Source organism: Symsagittifera roscoffensis, chromosome 2 (assembly GCF_963678635.1).
Source record: "Symsagittifera roscoffensis chromosome 2, txSymRosc1.1, whole genome shotgun sequence".
In the NCBI taxonomy this organism is placed as follows: Eukaryota; Metazoa; Xenacoelomorpha; order Acoela; family Convolutidae; genus Symsagittifera; species Symsagittifera roscoffensis.
This window is the reverse complement of record NC_087063.1, coordinates 62,090,192-62,111,821: the sequence shown is the minus strand read 5'-3', so window position 1 is coordinate 62,111,821 and position 21,630 is coordinate 62,090,192. Positions and strand designations below refer to the sequence as shown.

Below are 21,630 nucleotides of genomic sequence, written 5' to 3'. Positions count from 1 at the left end.
AATTGCAATGAATAATCTTCATTTTGATAAGAACCTGCAAAGTAAATAAATGAAATTTAAACACCTAGGCGAAGCCGAGCTTCGAACCACCTGCGACGCAGAAAATTGATAGTTTAGAAAATTGGGAAATTGTGTTTCACGACTTTCAATCTACAGCCAACAAAAAGTTTTTAAAACAAGTAGAAATTTCAGCCCAACTCCACCTGAAAAATTACAATTGGCTGCACTGCATTGATTTCCATCAAGGCAAGCGATAAAACCGTTTGTAAATTGCACAATGAAGAAAAATATTAATATATACCAAACAATTTCAAAGAGCAAAAAGTAGCCCAAAAAGACAATTCACTTGAAAAATGAGCAATAAAAGAAGCCCAAAATTTACTGACTTTTACAATTTGCAGATATACTGGCAAATCGCAACAAAAAAGGTAATATTTTTCAAAAAAAAATACAAAACCGAAATCTAGGAACTGCACCTTTAGAAGTTTTACAAGAGATTAACCAAAACATTGCACTACTTAAATTGCATGATATAATCCATACATAGCATGACAAACTAACCAGCAAAGATAAATGAAAGCCTTAAAATATTTTAAAAAAAATTATCAACCGAAAAATTTTCTACATTTGTATTGAATTTAATTCAATTCTATGTTGCCTAATTGTTGTAGCCTAATTGTTGTGATAAACTTATTAAATAGGAGAAATGCGTAGAAGCAGGAGGGGCAACCGTGGTAGCCCCCAGACTGACGATGCGGATACGTCCTGCTCACACAGACCGTGCCAAGCAAGCGGTGATCAATCTCGAGACTGGGTACAGTGTGACGAATGCAACTCCTGGTCTCACTCGATCTGTGCTGGGCTACCAATAGAGAATGCCAGCTTATACAACTACAGCTGCCCAAACTGCCGACGCAAAGACACCAAACGCATAAACTGTCCTGGATGTAGCATGTCTATTGTGGTTCAGAAGAATGGTTCTCTACGCGTCCATGGACCAGTGGGAAGTCGGTGCCCGTATTCCAACAAATCCCCATCTGAAGAACGTGAACACAGTGCAACTGCTACAGACCCCCACTCTTTCACTTCTCAGGATTTCATCAAAGCGGTGAGAGCTTTCCAGTGCAAAACTGTCAAGTATGTGCCAAAAGCTGCAAGGTTTCTTTTTGCACAAACTCTTAACAAGGTTTTGCGAGATATCCTCAACGACCCTGACAATAAAATGGCGTGGGTTCAACTTTTCACGGCTGCGTACAGATGCCTGAAAGCTCCCGCACGCGCCGGGTGTGCTAAGAAGACCAGTTTAACAACATTGATAAAGCGACAAATCGATGCTTTTAGCGTAGCAGATACCCTCATTATTCCTGAGCCGGCCCACCGTAGTCCTTCTGCAGGGAAAAACACAGATGCAGAAAAACTTGCAAGGCTTGTTTGTGAAAAGATTAATGAGGGGAACATCAAAGCTGCCGTTAGAATAGCTTCCTCGGATAAGTCTGTTGTCCCCCCAAGTGACAAAAGTGTCAAAATCCTGGAGAAAAAGCATCCTCCTCCTGCACTGGACAGACAGTCATTCCCACAGTGCCACCAGTATGAACCCTTGCAAGTGACTAGTTCTGCAGTTCACAGCGCTATCCAGAGTTTCCCCAATGGCTCAGCAGGTGGACCCAGTGGTGTCCGACCGCAACATATCAAAGACGCCCTTTCTTCACATTCCATCGACGCAGGCAACACGTTCCTGGACACTCTTACGGATTTTGTCAATTTGATGCTTGCTGGCAAAGCCCCAGATTTCATTAGACCAGTTTTTGCGGCAGCCAACTTGACGACGCTTGCCAAAAAAAAGGAAAAGTAGATGACCTGAGGCCCATTGCTGTGGGAGAAGTCTGGCGCAGGATTGCAGGTAAATGTGCTGGTCAGTACGAAACAGCGAGGTTCAAGGAGTTTTTCAGTCCCTTTCAACTTGGTGCTGGTGCGAAAAATGGTGCCGAAGTTGCGGTCCATGCTGCTCGCTCCTTCTTCGAGTTAGCTTCAGACGATGACGTTTTCCTCAAGTTGGATTTCAGCAATGCTTTCAACACCATGCGTCGTGACAGTATTGCTTTTGCTTTCGAAGAGTTTTGCCCTGGGCTTTTGCCTTTTTTCAACATGTGCTACGAGCGGGAGAGTTTCCTTGTTTATGGTGACCACACTTTGCTATCGAGAGAAGGTTTCCAACAGGGGGACCCAATTGCGTCTTTTGGTTTCTGTCTCGGAGTGCATCGCTGTCTCACTGCAATCTCATCCAAGTTCAAGGTCGGTTACATGGACGACATCAGTGCTGGAGACAAGTGGCAGATAGTTTTGCGTGACCTCGCCAAGTTCATTGACAGTGCCAAAGGTCTCGGGTTAAACCTCAATAACACCAAATGTGAAATCACTGTCTTCACTCAAGACCAGCAAAAGAGCGATATGATTTTACGTGAATTCAGACGTGTCTGTCCTGGTATCAGCAGCGTGAGCACCGAAGACGCTGAACTGCTAGGAAGCCCTCTGGGCCATACAGCTTTACAGCATGCATTGGAAGAGAAGAGAGAGAAAATCGAAAACCTCTGCAAGAATCTTCCGTTACTGCCTTCACACGTCGCGTTTTTCCTGCTCCGACATTGTTTTGCCATGCCTAAGCTCATGTATTTGTTCCGCACTGCTCCTACTTTTGTTTTTATGAACTCTGTTGAAAAAATCACCTCTTATATCCGTGTAGCTGTTCAAACTGTCAGTAACATTCTGATTACCAACAGAGAATGGGATCAGCTCACATTGCCTATCAAACTCGGTGGTCTAGGCTTACAGTCACCTTCGGACCTTACTTTGGCTGCCTATATTTTGTCTACACTCGCCACCAGTGAAGACGTCTTCAAAGTCATTGCGTCTCAATACACCAGCAAGTCCTTCAAGAATGCCATTGAACTGTGGTCTGAAACTGTTTCTCCTGATATGCCACTGGAAGACAAGCAAAAGTGGCAGAAAAGCTGGTACACTCCGATTGTTTCTCGTAGGCGGTCGTCTCTCCTAGCTAACACCACCTGTGACAGTGACAAAGTTCGTTTACAAGGATGCTCTGTTCCCGGTTCCGGAGACTGGCTTGCTGCTATTCCGTCTGATACGCTCGGTCTCCAGCTGACTGATGACGCTTTCAGAATTGTTACGGAACTTCGCCTTGGTGCCCCCCTTCTTTTTTCATGCAACTGTGCATGTGGCACTAAATGCGACAGCCAAGGCATTCATCCACTTATATGCCCGAAAATCAAAAGTCGTTTCATCAGGCATCAACTTGGTAATGAAGTCATCAGAGACGCGTTGAAATCAGCAGGAGTACACAGCAAACTCGAGCCGACCGGTATGCTGCGTGACGATGGTAAAAGACCAGACGGTGCTACTTTAGTTCCATGGAAAAATGGCGCAGTTCTAGTCTGGGACTTTACCTGTGTAAACCGACAAGCACAGTCAAATCTATCAACAGGCCTCGAAGATGGTCCCACTGTTGCTAACCATGCTGAATTTCGTAAGCGCCAACACTATTCTGGTCTGCCACGCAACTGCATGTTCGAGCCCATCGCCGTGGAACATCTTGGTGGCATCGGAAGCTCGACATACAAAACTCTATCCTCTATTTCCTATAGAATCAAGACGACCACTGGTAAGAAAAGGTCATTCACGTTCCTCAAACAAAGACTCGGCATTGCACTGCAACGCGGTAATGCTGCCTGCTTACTGGAAGCTTTAGAAGTTAACTCAACGGGCTATAAGCCAACTGCTTTTTAACCTTTTGCTGTATTTACAACTATTGAATTTACAAGTACACCTCGTAAAAGAAAAAAAAAAAAAAAAAAAAAAAAATTCAATTCTATTCTTAAAAACTTGAGCAGAAACAGTGAACCGAAAAAAAAAACGTTTTAGAAAACTGAAAAACTTTTCAAGCCCCCCTCAAAATACTTCATTAAACTGTTTTGCTACTCAAACTACTTAAGGTGCCTCTACTTTGGAATAGTATATCCGAAAACCTTCGAATAGCACGGGAATTTTAAATGCAGACATGCTAAAACATTGTCTGTTCTCGATCTGTCTATTTGTTGACTAGGGTAGATGACAACAATTTCAGTCATCCTATGAAAACACTTATTTAGAGTAAAATGTCCTTGCTTATCGCAGGTAGCGCAAAATAACTAAAGATGACATTTCAAAACATAAAAAACATGCAAAAGTTTGGAACAGCATTAATACTATTGCAATAAGCAGGGGTATTGCAGTCGGGTACTAAGATTTCATCTGTAAATACCTTGATTCATAAGATCTCCAAATTTAGGATCTCCACTTCTAGCTGAGTGTTTCGGTTAACAGCCGCTCTAGAGCTACTTAATAGATACTTGGTCTACGGTTGAAAAAAAATTCAGATTCATTTTTTGTCGGCTTTATTGATTTCGCCTTTTTTCAGCTTTCTAGCCTGGTGGTTTAATTCTTTATTTTTCAAATTAAAAAGAGTTCATGGTTTTCTGCTTTTTTTACGAGCCAAAACTTACTGTAACAGAAAAAAACTCTAATAAACAAATTTACTTTCGGATGCACGTTTTTTAGATCTAAAAATGCGTAGAATTAGTTTAAATTTCTAAGTGTTTGGCGTGTTGCACGAGATTCAGGAGGGTGCTTCTTTCTAGCTAAAGTTTTTGAAAAAAGGACTTTTTGTGTTTGTTTCCTGAACGGGTCTTTTTTATTGTTGTCTTTTTTTTGTTGCGGTCTCGCACTCCTAACGTTGCATACCAATTTTTGATATTCCAAAAGTTTGATGTAATTGGATTAATTTTACAAGCCTTCAGAGTTTTTTTCAGAACCTCTGCGAGTTCTTTTTTTGTGGAAACTGTTTGAAACTCTGAATTCATTTTTTAAATTCTTTTCTTTCATTTTGATTTGAGTCTAAAGCATATTTCGCCAATAGCTGTGTACGATATGCAGGTCATTTGGTTGCAAAAATTAAGCAACGTGTTTGAGTCATCAAAAACTCTTGGATCTCAACTTTTTTAAACATTTTTTTCTGATTGTTTCCATTTATTGGCTATGAGAAAGAACTGAATGGAGTTTGGTTAGCCCCAATAGTTTGTATGTATTTTTTAGTTTATAATACTTACATTAGAGTTTATAACAAAAAAAGTTTGAAAGAGCTTCTGCGAAAGCGATCAATGTGTAACTTTCAAGGTACTGAATAAAAAAAGGAAAGTATCTTTTTTCATGGGTTGCCACAATATACTCGAACAAATATTATTGCACTGTACTTAATATAAGCTATTACAATTACACATATTATATGAAAAACACAAGCAAGACTTACAAAAAACAAGAAAAGTCCCTTCAAAAAACTCTCCTAACATCAGGGGATATCCACCCAAATCCAGGACCCCTCATGTAATTCAGTCAAATAAAGAAAAAACTGGAAAAGTACTACAACTTAATGTAGAAGTTTAGCTAGGAAGCGTTCAGATCTCAAACAACTTATTAGAACTTTTAATGATAATGCAATTTTCGGATTTTCCGAGACATGGTTCAATGATACAAATGACGATAATCTTTGGACCATAGACAATGACAAATATAAGTTGTTCAGATGTGATAGAACTTATGAATCAAGTAAAATATTGAAGGGTGGAGGTGTCATGTTACTAGTTCCTAAAAACTTAAACCCAAAGGTAAGACATGACTTAAACAACATGCGCAAAAAGTAAGATAGCATCTGGATAGAATTTAAAGCCGGACTCAGAAAAAATGAAAGAACCACTCTTTTAAACCTAGCCTACAATCCTAATAGAAACAACAAAACAGACTTCTTAGAAGATCTAGCCAAATCAATTGACCATGCACAGTCATTTAATTCGAACCTAATTTTACTAGGAGATTACAATCTCAACTATCTCAACGAAGACGACAAACAGTCTTTAGATACAGTCTTAATACCATATAATCTGGACGTCACTAACAAATTAACACCTTCTCACTCAAAAGCACTAATTGACTATATTATCACCGACCTAAGCTTGAAAGATCTAACAAATAATTCAATAGTATTCACACCACCAATTAAGACCGACCACCAAGCAACAGCAATCATAACAGAACTTAAGCTGAACAACAATGTAAGACCAATCAAACGTAAAATACATGACAAATCCAATTACTCCGGTTACAAATTCAAACAAAAACTATCAGTTATAAATTGGAGAAGTTTCTAAATATATATATATATATATTTAACTCCTAACTGAAAAAAAGTCAACACGAAAAATGGAGTATAATAAACGATACAACAATCTCAAAAAAAAATCTTCCAACCTCATTCCATTACTCGGAAACTCTGTCGGCGATTTCATCACCAAAAATTTACAGATTGCGAACCTGTTAGATTACAAGTTCTCAATTCTTCGATGCTTTTTTGAGAAAAATTCAAATATCGGGCAAAGTCCACCGACTTCTACTTGCAACATTCAAAATAATAATAAATTTTCTTTCCGATTTATCACATCAGCTGAATGTAAAAAAATATATAATTTAAATTGTCGAAAGGCACCAGGTACATCCAAAATTCCAGCCTGGGCATTGAAGGATGGCTGCAATGAAATATACACCCATCTGACATTTCTATACAATGAGTTTTTGAAAAATAAGACATATCCTTGCAAGCTCAAAAAAGCAATTGTCATACCAATATTTAAGAAAGATGATCCAGAACTACCAGAAAATTATAGGCCTATCTCTATAACTGGGGCTCTCTCAAAAATTTTTGAAAAATTGTTAGATAAACAAATCAATGCATATATGATATCCCAAAAATTACTAAGTAATACCCAATTTGGTTTCAGAACATCATATTCAACAATCGACGCTATTCTGTATTGCACTGAAGCATTCAGAAAAGCAATAGACAACAAAACAAAACTGAAGCATGTTCTTTATTGGATCTCTCTAAGGCATTTGATTCTATTGATCATACTTATCTTAAAGAGAATCTAAAAGGGTTAAACTTTTCCGAAGAAGCTATAGAAATGATCAATTCCTTTATCACCAACCGAAGCCAGAAAACTAATTTTAACAACACCAAATCGGATTGGATTGCACTTGAGCAGGGTGTCCCACAGGGCACTGTCCTTGGCCCTCTAATAATCAATCTATACATTAACAATCTCAACAAACAAATTGACAAAACCTGTAAAATAGTTCAAAATGCGGATGATACATTTCTATTCTGTGAAAATAACAATCCACAAAAAGCTCTTAAAGCACTCGAAGCCAATTGCAGTCTGTTGTCAAGTTATTTTTTAGAACATTTGCTTCAGTTGAATGCAAAAAAAAACAGAACTCATCGTTTTCAGCAAAAAACATTCAAGGAAAAAGGATGAAAAGTATACTATAACTCTAGATGATATAATAATTGAGGAAAAAAATGTTAAATACCTAGGAGTAGTTGTAGATCAGTTTTTTCTAAAATTCCAAGATGAAATCAAAAGGATTCTGAAGAAAATGGCATGCGGAATAAAAACACTTCAACCAATCAAAAAGCCATTGCCAGTACAAAAAAGACTCTTGATAATGAATGCACTGGTAATTAGTCATTTGCACTACTCAGCAATTCTTTTAAGTGGAATATCCGCTAACTTATCTCTAGAAAAACAGTTAAGCTGGCCAAAAAAACTTGCTACGATCATGCAAAATACGACTCATTTTCAGACTTGAAGCTAAAACACAATATATTGCCAGTAACAATGTTTCTGGACTATAAAATATTATGTAACTTTTGGAAAATACGACATCAATCATTGGCAGCCTATAATAACATTGAGTATGATAACCACCAATTAGATAATAATACAAGAAACAAAAAATTATATTTCGGCGACAGATATAATGGGCAATACATAGAAAATTCCTTCTTTAAGAAGACCGTCATAATCTGGAATAAACTAAGAGATGATAAAGTCAACTTTAAATACATACTAATATACAGAAAAGCAAAGATAAATTTCAGGAATTATTTTTTATTATGATTTAACGAAGACCCCTCTGTGGCAACTCATGGTAAAGTTTCGTGGAAAAGCTTCAAGTTTATATAACAATATTTCAGGTGAATTTAATCATCAGGTGAAAAGTAATCTCAGGTGAAAATTAATCGTCAATAATTGTAACAGACTTTGTTTTGTTTATTGTAACTATGCGTATGTAATGATGTTATTATATTTTTATGAATTGATAGAAAACATTTGAAATACGATGTGCAAATAAAGTGTTCTTTTTTTTAAATTACATTAAAAATAATTCCTAATCTTCTAAGCCTAAGATTTTTTTAACAGAATTTATTAATGTCTTTCAATTTTCAATTGAGACATATTGTTTTTAGATTTTCGGCATTTTATGTTTCCCAAGTGGTGCAAAGGTAAGTTTCGCCTGTCTTAGAAAAAAACTTGAAAACGATTATTCTTGATTTAAGATCACTTCAGCGTGACGCCAGGCACATATGCAAACAATACTCTGAACATGCCAGTAACTAATTAGCAAAATAGCAAAAAATGAACAATTGATAATGATTACCATTCAGTCCATTCTGCAGACAAAGGTTTTTGCAAGGATAAAGCCTAGTGCCCCGTTGCAATTCCTTTGTTTATCGTAAGGGTAAGAAAAAAAGAATCGACACAAAACTTACAAAGCTATACAAAACTTAATTTTCTTAAGCACTGTTGAGTCAAAAAAAATTGTTAAATCACTTTTCAGAACAACTGTATGGCAATTTATACGAAGAAATAGGCGGTCATCAAGCTGATATAATCTAAGCCAAACCATTATAAGCCGAACAATTAGGAGAAACCAAAAAAAAAAAAAACTTACAGGCATTATGATTTCAGCCATTATCAAACAAATTTCAACAAAGAGGTGAAGCTTTGCTTCGCAAGCACTAGCGGGAACCCAAAAAAAGCAGCATTATAAGGTACAAAACAAAAAACTATGAGCCGCGAATTAGCAAAAAATGGCCAACGGCTGAGATTCCAACGTGCGACCTTGCGATTAAGAGTCACACATATCGACATTAGGTTTCCACGACACTAACATTCGCCCGGCGGTACCTATCGACGGAAAATAAACCTAGGTTGTAAAACGACCGGCTAGCGTCTGAACACAGCTCTACATGCTTTTAACCGTCTCTACTAAAGCCAGTTCTTTGTGTGATCCTTTCAACATCGGGTCGACAAAATCTTTACTGTTTTGGGCCATCGGCCAGGACGCTCAGATTAACTCAGTTACATGCAAAAATAGTGAGCTCATGGCTGGGTCTCAGTATCCCCTTCCTTAATCTCGGAAATTATCCGGTAACGGTTGAACAGTTACAATCGTTTCAATTCGGAATGGTCTTCGGTTAATGTGTGACATTCGACCAGAATGTACGAAAATGCAGTTTCACAATCGAACTTTTATCGGAAAGGTAATAGAACATCTAACCGGGAAGATTGATGATTTCATTGAAATAGCGACGTTATTTGAACGATTGGACAAATCGGGAAGGGATAATTTCAAGTGACATGCTAATTTTTAAAATTTCGATTTGGACGTGAAACGACACGTAACCTTTTCATATTTCGCAAACACTAAAACGGCGAAATCAGAACAACAGAATTCGAAGAGAACGACAGTAGACACATTGAAAGCAGATTGAAATTGTGATTGAAAAGTGTCAGGAATCATTCCGAGTTGTAACGATTGTGCTGCTACGATCGTTACAACGCAGAACCCGAGAAAGAGGAAGGGTGTTGGGACGGCGTGTCCAGCCTTCCCGAAAGAAATGTAACATTCGCCCGGAAGTACAAATCGACGGAAAATAAAGCTAGGTTCTAAGACGACTGGCCAACCTCTAAACAGAACTCTACATGCTTTTCACCGTCTCTACCAAAGCCAGTTCTTTTGGTGGTCTTTCTAACATCGGGTCGACAAAAACGTTACTGTTCTCCGGCTTCGACCAGAACGCTCAAATTAACTTTTTTACATGCAAAATTAGTGAGCTCATGGCTGGGTCTCAGTATCCTCAGACCACGAGGTCACTCCTAAAAACAGGGCTACTACTATTTTTTATATTACTTTTGTTTTTGTTCAGTAGATAAAAATCATCATCTCCGTCGAAGATGGATCAACCCTTTCCCCCAACTCCTAGCTTTTCATCGTCGTAAAATGAATTCAGATGTTAAATAAAATTCAATTCAAGACATAACCGGGAAGCTATATAGTTTATATAGTTTATTCAGTTCAAATCCCGAGACCCCTCCGGATTCCTGAATCCGGGGAAATAGCAACCTTATCTTCTTTCCGGAAAGCTGTTTTTCTACCCTTCACCGTTGTTGTGAACGGCCTTGCAACGATTGTAGCGACACAATCGTTGCAACTCGGAACGATCTTTGCTAACTCTGCTTTTCGTTGTTGTTTTTCTACCGCAATATCACTATCGCAACTATTGTTGTTCCGATTTTCTTCTGGTTTTCTTCCAAAATGGCTGTTTTTGCCGTTGCTCAGAAGTTCGACTTCTCAGTTCGAACTTTTAAAATTTCGAAATACCAGAATATCTTGACCTTTACCGTTTGACTAATCGTCCCAATAACGTCACTAATCTCTCAAAACTGTCAATTCGGTAGGTTAGCTGGTAACTATTCGAAATCGCCGAATCTGCATTTTCGTTCATTCTGGTCGAATGTCACATACTCGCCGGACAGCCTGGTCAATGTCCCCATTGAATTTCGCAATATTCGTAAAATTGGTACAGTGTCACCGAACAGAATTTACAAAATGCACGAAATTACGTTTATCCGCGTCATATCAACTCACTGCAGAATATAAATGGCATCATACTACACTACTATAGCCTTCCAAATTCTTTCACTAATCTGCACTTTGAGGATATGACTCAAGATAAAACATCTTTTCTGATTTCCAATGTCAACTCCCTGATTTAAAACTTTTTCTTCTAGTTTTTAAAAGGTGTTAGTTTGCAGGACAGTCCTGCCAACCAACAAGCTAAAATTATCCTACTATACTTCTTCCCTTCCGAAATTTTAGTCGTTATTGGTCCTGAATAAGAAAATTAAGGAACTCTGTGGTTAGAAAGAACCATAAAACAATCTCCCTCTTCGAGAGATTACCCAAGTTTTTCATGTCACCACAAAGTGATCAGTTTTCCTAGTTGACTAAAAACAATCATGCAGGCTAGAATATTTAAATATACTCTTTACTCAAGCCTTTCTGATAAATAGTAAATATCTCTAAACCCACTAACTAAAATCAAAATGCAAATTCATCAATGCAACAAATTCTTTAATAATCAAAACTCAACTAAATATTTCCTTTCAGTTTTCAATTACAACTTGGTTGCTTAGTTTCTCACTTGAGTTTTTGTCACACACATAAAACAATTCAGAGTTTTAACTTCTTCCCTTTCGTCACTTCTTTGTTTCCTCTTTTTTTCGTCGTTTAGAAGTTCTATAACTTCTAAATTCTTCTAATTTTCTTTCTTTTCGCCTCTTGTTTTTCGGCCATTTGTCAATGCTCCAACTCCTTCTCCTGCGACATTGAGAACACTGCAACACATCGTTAGCTATGCTGACACTGTTGGAAGCAGTTCTCCAACACTTCTGCTCTTCTACCCTTTGTTTGCAACAAGGTAGGGAATCCACGTTAGATTCTCTGTTCCTGCAGAAGCTGTTGTGGAGACACAACGTCACATTTCTCTCCAAATCCCTCTTTAACATTTCTTCTTTCTCCCTTCCATTACGTTCACTTGTCCTGGAGATTCTCTTTACAGCGGTGGTCACTGCATTGCGATGAGTCACGAAAGCTCGCTTGAAAGCTCCTGCCCCAATGTCCAGCTGATACACACTGTACACTCTGCCGTGCTTCGACATATGCTTCTTGGCATACTCGTACAACCCTGCAGTCAAGTTGGCTCTAAACCATGGCATCAGTCGTCTCCTTGCCCATATCTTTTTCACTTTCATCGGAATGTTTAGAATCTTGCACATTGTCTCAAAAAGATCTAAATCTATTAGACAACCCAATTTCTTCAATTTTTCTCTCGTCGGTGCCTCCTGTCTATTGTTCTCTTTCACATGAGCTTCCAGCCATAGTATCGCCATCAGAACTCCCACTATCACTATTGTTATGAGCCGTGATGAGTCTGGTAAACCATTGGAGAGCAGCTCTCCAGAGACCCAGATCAACACCAGACGTTCGGGGTACCACCATGCTTGCAGCAAGCAATGGCTAGGAAATTCGTCATGTGTCAGCATGATGCTCCTCCAGTTACGCTGTCCCAAAGCTTCCAGTAGTGGTTCCACTTCCATCATCACTCGGTGGACTTCATCATTCTCATCTACTGTATTGTAATCCGTAACGGTTGATCCTCTCTGTTTTTGTCTTTCAAATTCACTGAAGATCCCACTGGCGTATCCCATGAACTTCTTTCCCAATATCAATTCCAACTCCTCCTTAGTTCTCTCTGGAACTGCTGAGAACATTTTGCGCAGTAACTCATAAGACTTTTCTGACATTCTCGCCAGTCTTACACTCTTTGGGACTGAGAAGGCTTGATCCACGACCGTTCTCGTACTCCTTACATCCACAGCTACTCCGCCTCGATCGCTTCCTTCCATTTTCCTATGTGCTTATGCTCAGTCTGCAAAACTCCTGGGAACGCTTCTACACTGATGGGCGTGACCATCTCATGTTTCTGTTCTAGATTCAATAGTGACTCTAAAGAATCAAACATACTGTAGAATCCTAGTGCAGTCAATAGATTCACCTCGGTTCCTCCATGGCAATCTGCGATCAATTCCGTTTCCGTCTTCGCTTTCATCACAATGTTACCAAACAATATTGTCAACTGTTTGTGTTGTTTCTCCAGGGTTTTCACGCAATCTAGACTTCCACAAACGTGATCTTCTAGTCCACAGACTTCTGCCAGACAGCTACCAGGTTTAACCCAGTCTTCTGTTCCCCAGCCAGGCAACTCCACTTTGTCTTCCCCGTTGCTCTTAGAGGCTGTTGTCATCACGTTATAGATGATATTAAGATCACGCAGATTACAGTTTGCATTCAGTTTCCTCTGTACACCTTGTGTTGCAAGTAGTATCGAATCAGCATTGGGACTAGGACACCACGATGGTCTCATCAGTTCCCACACTACCATCAAGCTCGTTCGCAGTAATTCATCTGAGAATCCCAATCCAAACTCCACTCGTTTGTCGTATTCTGGCACGGAAGGTGCAGCTACCTGTTCTTCTAAGACTAGTCCCAACTTAGTCTGCGGTTTAGCAACGCTTTTAATAGTTACAATTCTGGACGTCCAGAACCTTAGAAACACTGTCTGCTCGTAATCAAAGAAGTAATAGCGTAGGTCTTCACTGAGAAACGGGTTGTACGCTATCCCTATGACTCCGGACACGTAACTGTATGACTTCTTTCTGATCGGTCCATAGTATTCATTGGATTTCGGCAGTGCTCCCATAGATTCCTTAGTGAGCCTCAGCTCCTTGTTTAAGAATGTCCTGATTTCGTCTATTTTCCTCATGGGTTCTGGCTCCACGGGTTCTTCCATGTTCACCCTCATTGGTTTGCTTTGATGTATATCCAGCAGTGCTAGCAAGAGTAGGGCTCCCACTCGCTCATCGCCCTCTCTCAGCAGCTTGACACAAGTATTCAATGCTGGCACTGAAACTTGCTCTATCATGAATCGGATGAAACAGAGAGCGTCTCTCCGCTTCGCGCACGCTACTGCCATTCCCTCTTGGATTATCAGATCCCTCATGCTCGTCATCAGGAAGACCTTTTCTTCTTTCGATCTCTTCCTTTCTTCTGAATCATATTCCTCGCGAGTCAGTCCGATCATGCACCAGGCGAACCTCAGTTGTAATTCAGTCCTCACGTAGAGTACTGCTATCAGAGCGTGTATTCTCGGCGTAGTCCTCATCTCTTCCTCAAAGTACCGTAACACTACAGCTTTCCATGGAAGGCTGACCAATTGCTCGATCGTTTCTGCCTGCATCTCAGACGACGCTAGAGTCCCGTATGCTTACTGCTTGAGGGTGGTGCCTTGCATCATTGTCTCCAGATGACATTCCATGGCACTCTTGTCTTCCAGAGCCATTAAGTGTCCTCTGGCCGAGTTTCTGTACTCCAACATCTCCATGTATCCACCGGCGGGTTCATCTATTGATATATTCTCCGACAGTGTCAGTCGGTTATATTCCACTGGGACCAGTTATCCTACGACATTTCCCTTTCTGTGGTTCATGGGAGACAATTTAAATTTTTTCATGGTACTTTCTCCACATTGGCTGAGTATTTCCTTTTCTAACGTTGCTCCAGTCAGAGTGCGGTCACTCCTTTTGGATTTATAACCTGTCGACTTTATCCCTGCCATGAGAATGGCCGGCACCATTGCTAAATCCGTTAACATTCTGGTCTGTGCCAGGCAATCGATCATCACCTTGTCCCAAATCCATGACTTCTCCGACTCGTTTCCTTTTCGCTGAGTTGACAGCTTTTATCGATATTTCCTAATCCAACTTCGTCTTTCCCGCTCTCCACGGTATCACTTTACTGCCTAGTTTCATCTTCATCTCATTGATCTTATCAATCATCAACTTCGATCGAATCGTTCCTTTCCTAGTTCTCGACAGATATACCACTTCTCATTTATCCTCTTGCAGTGTAATCTTTATAGGAGAGTTTGCTTTACTTTCGTCAGTGGCTGAGTCGATCAACAACTCACTCAATCTCCATTCACACTCGTCGAGTTTGTCAAGGACTTCCCGCATCAGTGGTCGGTTGAGACCTACTTTCAAAATGGACTGGGTTCCGTAGCTCTAAACCACTGTCCAGACTTCTTCCATGAAGGCTACTCTGTCCAATCTATATCCCGTCCTATTTTCATGGTCTCGGTAATGTACCTCCCACTCTTCTTCGGGTAATGTTCCCAAGAAGGGTACTCTGGCAGAGCCTTCTATCCTTCTTCTCCTTGGTGATTCCATGAGGAGTCTTTGCTCATTATCTTTAGAATTGCCCGGAGAGCTGCTCTCCCGCAAATTCCGTTTCATTTCCGCAAAAGCTGACGGAGGCTCTAGTTTCGAAGCACCTTCGTTTGCTGGTTCAGTCGTTTCCAACACGTCTGCGTTGTTTTCAAAGTCACTGAATAAATTGAAATCCAAGCTGGATATTCCTCCTGTCGATGCTTTATCGTCCTTCTTCTCTGCTTGATCGGGATCCTCTTGCATAGGCTCTTCCGATCGACGGCTTCCTCCCTGCCCATCATCTCCTCCTGACGTATCTCTCGAACTTGAGGGTCCTTGCTTTTCAGTCTTTGCCCCTTCCGGAAATTTCGGTATGATTAGCCTGCCGGCTGATTTATCTTCCTCTTCTCCATGGACCACTTTGATTTCCTCATAGCCGAAGGGTGCCAGGAAGGTTCTTGTCTGCAGCGTTCCTCCCACTGTTAACTCCTGTTTCACACTGTTCAAGATCGGGTAGGCCTCAGGTATCTGCCCCTCATCCTCATAGGCGCTAGCATTAATTCCGTCCATTCCGTGTCAAAAACTCCAGGCTTTGGAGTCGCGGCCTTGCCTATGCGCCTCCTCGTGGCTTGATCCGTATAAGCTAATCGCGTATACTGTAACACTGCGGCATTCCTGCCCACAAAACACGGATCCATCGTTTCCGAGAATTTCGCTACCCTCCTTTCATTGGTCTCAAACGCTCTCAATCTAGGAGTTTATACTACAGAGACTGCTCCGAGCAACATTCTTCTTATCAGAGGGAATTCAAGGATTTCCTCCGGCAGCTTCTCGTAATCACCCCAGTCTTTCGTCTCTTCTCTCACCTTGTGGTATGCCGCAGTGAGACTAGGAATCCGGGTGATCTCACCATTTGTCTTGTCGTAGGGCCTTAGATTCCAGAGCTTCGGAAATACCTCAGTATGCCCTCTCTCTACTTCTCCCATACAATCACGGAAGTGATCATCAAAGTTGACGACCGTCATTTCTGGCTCTGCGATCTTTCCAATCAACAGATCTTCGCTCATGAGTTCTCGCAATACATGCTGCTCACACCAGTTCAGCACACTCCCGTCCACTGCTGATATGAGGTTCAGGTGCAGCACCGACCTCCTGTACGCTTCCACCTTAACATCAGGGAACGCAAACGTGACTGCTGGTCCATAGATCACTGTCACAAACTCCGTGGCTCCTCTGATCAACGCTAGAGGATCGGTCCTCATAGGTAAGCTTGGATCAGTTAGCAGGGGCATACCCCCGACATGTCGTCTCACGTCTTCCTCCCTCTCAATCGTCTCATCCTCTCCTGTTCCAAAGCGATTCTGAGGCAGGAGGTACTGGAAAAGAGTATGTCTCAGATCTCTTATCTTATTCCACGAATCCGTGCCTTTCTTCACATCGAATCTCCTCCCATTCTCTCGCATCTGCTCTGGGTAACGTGTCAGGTTCATCAGTCCTCCACGTTGAAGTTATCCACTCTATTTTCGGGTTCGATTCGATTTGATTTAATGATTTGACTCAAGTGAGTAATTAAACGATCAATCAGGATCTAGAAAAGAGGTCACGAATATCACACTTGTCCGTTTCACCTTAACTTCTCGTTAAAATTTATTTAAAACAGTCAGATAAAAAGATTTTGATCCTAAAATTTATCAAAATCAATCGGTCTCGAAAATTTTGGAATTCGACCTAAGATTGGACAGTCCAAACTTTGGATCTATTCCTAAGATCGTTATTCAGTTGTTCGTGGTCACCAACTCCTTCTTACCCAGGATCTTAATAACATAACACATAACAAAACATAACACACATATCACACTCTACACATACTTTAGTCTGACACCCCCTTGCATATCACCTTAACTCAGCCTATACTTAAGTAATATTTATTATGTAAGTATACTTGTATATTAGTATCAGAGAAGATTAAGTGTACGAGCGCGTACAGTTCCCGAGGATGCAGTCGTCCTCTGTTCGGATCGTACACTGGAAGCGAAAGCTCCTTCACTTCCTTTTCCACGAGGAAGTCTCTCAATCTCGTCAAGGACAAGACTAGGTTTTCCGGGTCCACGTGCCGCTTCTCCGTCGCCCGTGTCACTAAGAAACATAGGTATTTTCTCGGTATCTGTGAGGCAAAGCTGCTACGTCCCCTATTCCTGGTCTTTGCTTCCGAAGGATTTCTGTTTTTATATTCTCTCTTAAAATCCGCTGCTAACGCTGTCTGAAAACTCATGTCTGCTGTGATTGCTATCGCACATGTTCTATCTGTGAGTATGAAATCGCTGTTTGTCAGTATTATGCTACTTGAATATTCATTTGGTAAGTTAAAATATGACTCAACTACCCTCCTTATGTCCGGTTTCTTAGGGTCTGTGCCTGTTTCCGCTTCTAAATCTTCTGTCTCTCTTTCTATTCTTAATTTTTTATTAATAAATTTTCAGTGTGGGTAAGTCCTACCTCCACTCCCCGGAAAAAAATATCCATCGACGTCCCCGTCGATCGCATACCGGGTATCAAGTCGAGATTGGAAACCGGAATGAGTAGTCGCCACTCCTGGGCAGCCCAGGAAGAATCTTCTCGTTCGGTTTTCCTGTATTTCATGCTTTCGCGATCTACACTGGTCTCCTTTGGGTCCCGACCTCATTTCGTTCAGCCATTCCAAGACACGCAGATTCATTAAGTCTTGTTCATATGACTGCTATTGCTTGTCGTCGATTTCTAACTCGGGCTCCGACCGGTCATCGACGTGACACAGTTATTTCTTCTAGACCCACTACTTTTTCCCCTATCTTCTTTAGGTCTATCCTGTCCAGTACAAAATCGTCGCCGTAAGGGTTATATCTTTTTCTAGGTCTTGTCCTGTCATTAGGTCGAGTCTGTATCGTGAACGGAAGATCCAGTTCCAAGTTCTTGGGAACCTCCCTTTGTTCAGGGTCTCGCCCGTCCTCTTTTGCGTAGGGTAAAGTTTTATCGTCAGCATCAATCACCTCATTTGGGTCCAGGTCCAGTGGTGTACTTGTTCCTTCCTCTATGACTTCATTTCCATCGTTCTTTTCCCTGGTGCCCTTCTCATTGACCTCACAAGCAGGGTCCATCATTAGATAATCCCCCTCTTCCATGTCTGCAGGTATACACCAGTCTTCTGTCGATGAATTGTGTGGCTTAATGTTTTCGTAATGAGCGGCTCGGCCAGTACTCAGTCTATAGAAGCGTTCCTCCTGGTGCACCTCCGTAATCATGAAGGCTCCCCTCCACTTTTTAGGAGCTTTTTTTGTTCCTTTCGGTGGTATGACGTTCTGAAAAACCCATACGTAGTTCCCTACCGAATAAGCTTTTGCACCAGCTGCTTTCTTGTCAAATCTTTTCCTCTGCCTTGCCTGTGCCTGCTGAGTATTTCGTCTACATAAGTCGTTTAACTCCTGCTGACGTCTTGTTACATCCCTTACATAGACCTGTGGTGACGTCTTCTTACCCTCATACTCTGGGTAGAAGAAAGTCAAGGGCAAAGATTTCTCGTGCCCGGTTAGCATCATATGTGGACTAACTCCGGTAGTGGAATGTTGTGTGCTATTGTAAGCTCCCATCCCCTGTGGAAAATATCTGTCCCAATGGGTCATGTACCTGGAACAATATACCCTCAGCATCGACACTAACGTCTATTTTGCATTTCCACTAAGCCATTCGTCTGAGGATGGTATGTCGTGGAGTGAGCTTGAGCCACCTGCGAACGTCGCATTAGCTCTTTTGTAAGTTGTCCCACGAAAGCTGTTCCGTTATCCGATTGAAACGTCATCGGACAACCAAGTCTCGCTATCCAAGTATTGATCAGGTGGTCGCACGTCTCTTCCGCTGAGGCAGTTATGCAGGGCACGGCCTCTGCATGCTTCTTGAATGATCTATCATGACCAAGACTTGATCATAACCACTGTTTGTCATGCATATCTTTTTGTGATCTATCTGCACCACCTCGTTTTTTTCAGACGGCTCGATCGATTGTAAAAGAAATCGCAACCTCTTTGGATCCTTGACCTGCTGGCATGACAGACACGCAGTTACCCACTTCTCACATGCCTTTTTCATTCCAGGCCACTCAAAGCGCTTCAAGATCCTCTGATAAACTTTGTCGATCCCCTGATGGCCCATCTGATCATGCGACCTGAATAAGGGTTCTGTCTGATAGAGTTGCGGCCACACTATCGCGTTGTACTTGTATAGGACTTTGTCTTCATCTTTTCTCTTGCAAGCTACAATCCCGTCCTGGTTCAAGTACAACCTTCGCTCTTTCTGCATAAAATACTGCCGCAGAATGCGGTAATAGTCCTCCTCGAGGTCTCCTGTGTCCGGAGAACCATTTTCGATCCACCTTTTCAGGTTGCTTGTCATGCGGTCATTTCTATGCGCTCTTAGTAGATCCGAGAGTCTGTATCTCGCCTTCAAGTACGTCTTTATAACCCTCATCTGACTATTCAGCTCATTGGGCTGATGCGTATCTTTTTCCATCTTAACGAACCAAATCTATGCCAATGGCTGTGTTTCCTGTTCTAATGGCTGAAGATCAGTCCTGACTACCTCTTTTTGTGGCAACAGACTCATCGAACGTTTCGATTATGCTATTGTTTCTAGATCATCCGCTGCGTTGTCAAAGACTCTTTCACCTGGTATGAGGTAGCGATCACTGTCAGGGTCCTGGTATACCTCTCTATCCAGATCCCTTGCTCGGGTTTCCACTAGTAGTGTGTGGATCGCTAGTTCTGACAGTTCCGATCCCGAGCATTAGTTCCTGTCTGAGTAGGTGTCAATTCCTGTGTTTCGAGAATTGTCATCTGTTGAAGAGTCTGTGACGGAGTCTGCACCATCTCCTGGGTCAGTTCTGTGCTTTCTTAGCATCCATCTGAACTCCCCGGACAAAACTTTGTTCTCTAGGTCCTGCTTCTCATCAGGAATTTTTTCATCTACATCAGACTACCCGGACAAAGTTTTTGTCCCGGGTGTTGATCTTGAACTCGCCGGCTCTTCTCACCGTTACGGACAAACAATCTTGCACCAGGTTTCGTTCAACCTTCCCACTTTTTTTATCCTGGTCCTCAAAAATAACGGTTTTCTTTTGCGGATCGTTCCCTTGTTCTTTCCGTCCGTAAGAAGTACTGGTTAAAACCTCGTGTGGCATTGAGGATACTAGTTGCTGAACAACTGTCCTACAATCCCTCTCGTTCTCTTTGTGTTGTCGTCTGGACGGCATGATCTTCACCTTCTCACTGACTGTCAGTGATGCCACTGCTGCTGCCCACTCGGGGACATCTCTGGTCACTTCTCTCTCTAACAATCTACCCAGCATCCGCATCACTTGCGGTGTGACCTTCACCGTTTTATCCAATAATGAGAGCATGTTAATGTTCATGCGAGAGAGCTCCTGCTAGACCAGGTTCGAGCTCAGCAACAGATCCAAGGGCACCGGGTCCTTCTTAGATAGGATCTTTACCTCGGCTGCTTTCTCTACAGGTAATTCAGGATGTTCTGGAATTGGATGTCCAGACTTGTCCAACCATCTCGTTAAGAGGAGCGCTTCATAAGTTTCCTTGTCCAAAAACGAGAATCCTTCCTTAATTTCCGCTTGATTGGCTTGCTTCTGTTCCAATCTTTCATAGAACTCGGTTTTCTTGCTGAGGCTGTCAGCATTCTGGTGTTTGTCACGCATCCTGTGCTCGATTATCATGTGGTAGCCATCTAATCTCACTATACACCTTCCTATATAACTCTGATCCATCGAGTATGTCTTCAACCAGGATAACGCCCTGTTGTGCACGCGTTACTTAAAGGGAGCGCTCCCCAAGTATGCGCGGTACTTTTCCACAAATGTGACTACTCAAACATTTCTGCTTTTGGTGCACCATATATCATCTCATTGTCACTTAACACCTTACTGCCATATGCAATGGGACGGAGAACGGTTCTCCCATTCCATTCCTGCTCCTGATCCAGTTTTCCCGAGATGGCTACTACTGATGCGTCTGTGTCAAGAACATACATGCCCTTCTCAGTAGACATGCCTAGCACTGGTGCCTCGCACAGTTCCCGCTTTATGTTCTCTTCATCGCTCTATTCGAACTTTTTCCCTTTGTTGCGCATCAGCTTTTGCATCGGAAACACCTTGTCTGCATAGCCCTTTATGAACTCATGGTAGTAGTTGGCAATTCCTAGGAAGCTCATGAGCTGTGTGTCCGTTCTGGGAGCCTTCCATGTCAACACAGCTTCTACTGCTTCCGGGTCCGGCCTCACACCATGCCTGTCCACCATTCTTCCCAGGTACTTGATTGAATCCCTAAAGATTTCACATTTCGATGGTTTGCACTTCAAGCCTGCTCTTTTCATGCATCCAAAGACCTCATCGAGCCGATCAATGTTGGTATCGAGGTTCGGTGTTGCTACGTTGTCATCCACGAAACACATCACAAGTTTCCCGTACTTCTTTGTCACTCTGGTCAAAGCCTGAGCCATCAGTCTTTGAAAAGCGGCCGTTGCGTTGCACTTGCCAAAG

At 41.7% G+C, this 21,630-nt stretch overlaps 1 protein-coding gene across 1 annotated transcript in view; it reads left to right on the top strand.

Annotated features, from left to right (window-relative positions):
- The first annotated feature begins 674 nt into the window (after positions 1-674).
- The window catches only part of LOC134839590 (aquaporin AQPAn.G-like), a 364,076-nt gene continuing 343,120 nt past the window's right edge, over positions 675-21,630 (top strand). The window contains exon 1 of the mRNA XM_063855194.1: positions 675-701. The gene's annotated coding sequence lies outside the window, so the exon portion shown is untranslated. The remainder of the gene's footprint in view (positions 702-21,630) is intronic.